The sequence below is a fragment of the Castor canadensis genome, chromosome 2 (genome assembly GCF_047511655.1).
Source record: "Castor canadensis chromosome 2, mCasCan1.hap1v2, whole genome shotgun sequence".
Classification (NCBI taxonomy): Eukaryota; Metazoa; Chordata; class Mammalia; order Rodentia; family Castoridae; genus Castor; species Castor canadensis.
The window spans coordinates 141,912,853-141,915,741 of NC_133387.1; the positions used below are offsets into that span (position 1 = coordinate 141,912,853).

At 44.2% G+C, this 2,889-nt stretch overlaps 1 long non-coding RNA gene across 1 annotated transcript in view; it reads left to right on the forward strand.

The window, feature by feature from the left end:
- The window catches only part of LOC141420814 (uncharacterized), a 1,824-nt gene extending 360 nt beyond the window's left edge, over window positions 1-1,464 (forward strand). The window contains exons 1-2 of the long non-coding RNA XR_012445476.1: window positions 1-94; window positions 905-1,464. The exon at window positions 1-94 is cut by the window's left edge and continues 360 nt beyond it. This is a non-coding gene — a long non-coding RNA (uncharacterized lncRNA). The remainder of the gene's footprint in view (window positions 95-904) is intronic.
- Window positions 1,465-2,889: the final 1,425 nt, after the last annotated feature.

A 2,889-nucleotide genomic window follows, 5' to 3' on the forward strand; every position in this document is an offset into this window, starting at 1 on the left:
CCGAAGTAGGCCATTGAACCGGGCGGCAGCGCGCCGTCGCCGGCATGCGGCAGCTTCCTTCCCCGCCGGGGAGCCGCGTCCTCAGGCGACCTCGGTGAGGTCAACGGACCGCGCCAGCAAGGGAGCGGGGAGGGGAGGGGGAGGGGGGAGGGGAGGGGAGGGGAGGGGAGGAGGGAGGGAGCGGGAGGCGGGGGGAGGAAGGCAGGGAGAGAGAAAGAGAATCCGAGACGCAAAGGGGAAACGGGAGGACGTGTTGAAAGCGCACGAAACAGCGAGGTGCGATCGCCAGGCCCCGAGTTCAAACCTCCGTACTGCCAAAATAATAATAATAATAGTAGTAGTAGTAATAATAGTGCGGTGGAGGAATATTAAAACAAAATGGAGACCACCCTAACCGTACAACCCGAAACACGGGAATGTGCAGGCCCCCTGCCAGAGATACTTTTACAACAAAAAGGGACTGGCGAAGCACCTGGCTCACAGACGCAGCAGAAGGGAGAGCCCGCTCTGGCCAAGCCCGCGGAGTGCCGTCCTTGGTGGGTGACTTGGAGTCGTGAGAGCCCCGCGTACACGCAGGGGCGCCAGCTCACCGGGGGACCTCGGGCTCCAGGGTCCCCGGCCTGTTTCCCTCCCCACAGGGGCACCAGGAGCAAGCACGGAATTTCAGAAATCCCTAATGGTAATATGGCAAAAGGCCGCAAGAGGGTGATGGTCTGCCCTGAAGAGCTTCGGTCACCAGAAATGAGCGGCCCCACCCGCAGCCTTCCATGTGTTCTTAAGAGAGAAAGTGGTGCGGGGGTGGGAAGTGCAAAGTAGAGAAGAGTTGAAGAACATCGCCTTTGTAACCTTCGACTACAAAATGTACCAGTGATCATCCGTTTGGTTTCTCTTTTTTTCCCATTAGAAGCAACAAAACAACCGAGTTCGGTGATGGACGTCTGTAATCCCGGCACTCAGGAGCCTGATGTAAGAGGATCAAGAGTTCCAGGTCAGCCTGGGCTACGTAGACAGACCCTGTCTCAAAAACAAACACCATCACCAATGGTGACTAACAAACACTAAGAAAATATTTTTTCAGCTAGAGGCCCTTTTTTTTTTTTTTTTTTTTTTTTAATCCCCCAGATCTGGGGTTTGAATTCAGGATCTCATACTTGCTAGACAGACACTCTACCACTTGAGTCGCACACCCACTCCTCCCTCCCCCTTCCCCATTTTTTGTTTGTTTTTTTTTTTTTTAGAGAGAGAGATGGTCTTACTAAATTCCCAGGCTGTCCCTGAAATCCTGGACTCTACTGATGTTTTTGCCCCAGCCTCCCAAGTAGTTAAGACTAGGTCTGGTGCAGTGGCTTAAACCTGTGTGAGTCCTGAAGTTCAAATCCCAGTATTGCCATTAAAAAGTTTACCAACTCGTGTCTAGTTAAGAGATACATTTTTCAAATAAACTGCTACATTTTTTGGAAAATATTTTCATTTTCTGGAGTTCCATAAAATGAGAAATTCCCTAAAGAGTACACTAAAGATTTTATTTCCTTTACTGCAGTTTATTTCCTTACTCATCAAGGAAATGACAGGCAGGGTTAGTCCCTTATCTTAAATGGGTGTAACATTTCAGGTTAATGATGAATCACTGACTTGTGGATGAGTTCACTTTCACACGTGCAAATGTACATGTGTATACTTTTTATCTACTATCTAACCCAGAATCCGAATTTGGATGGGGGAGTAGATTTTGGGATTTTGTTTTGCTTTTCAGTGTTTTCTACAAATGCTTTTGTAAATATTCAGTGCTTTCATAATTAGAAAAGATTTTTCATATAAAATACAGCATTAGCCCTGCTGTCCCTGCTGGGGAATATCTAAAATGTGACCAAATGGAATCCTTTCTCTTTTTTCTGTTTCTCAAAAGTAAAAGGGGCAATTCATTTTTATTTATGTGGCCCAAGATCTTGAAATAAGAGAAAAAAGAACTTCCCAACACCTGACTTCATCAGCTACTTCCATATTCCTTACTCTCATTTTTTATGTGTCTCAGTTAGTTAAATTTTTTTCTGTAGCACTGTGGAATTGAACCCAGGGCCTTACACATGCTAGGCAAGTGGTCTATCACTGAGCTACACTTCAGCTCCAGCCCACTACCCTAACTTTTGGCCAGGTTATTCTAACATCCCTTTATTCTCTGTAACAATCCATAATCTCTCTCTGTCTCTCTGTCTTTCTCTTTCTCTCTCTGTCTCTGTGTATATGTGGGTTTGTGTTTTCACAGTGTACATTTAGAATGGATTGGGGAGATCTGTGCACATGTTGCCAGCCCATCTCTCTCTCTCTCTGTCTGTCTCTCCTTCTCACAGTGTAAGTGGAATGTATTGAGGAGACCCACGAGAAGTGTGTTGCCAAAAGGTTAATCATCTTCAAATGTGCCTTTTCTTTTCATTTTGCTCAAAAGTCTTTAATGACAGGTTACAAATGAGCATTTACAGCATGCTCTCATTTCTGTAACAATTACATAAACATAGTACTAGATGGACAGAAAAAAACTGGAAGAATTTATTTTAAATTGTTAGCAATGGTTTTCTCTGGGAGTAGTGAGATGATAGGGGATTTTTACATTGTAATTTTTACATTTATGAAATGTTTTAAGAAAAGCCTTGCCAGGTTTGGTGGTGTACACTTATAATCCCAGCTACTCAGACAGGAAGATTGAAAGTTCAAGGCCAGTGTGGGCAATTTATTATGACCCCATCTCAAAAAAAGAAAAAAAAAAGAATAATACTTTTGCAATATAGAAAGAAATAAAAGTAAGGAGGACATTCTTTACCAAATTCTCACTCCCTGAGGATAAATGTAAACTCCCCTCCTTTTGCTTACTTATATATCTGTTCAATAATATTC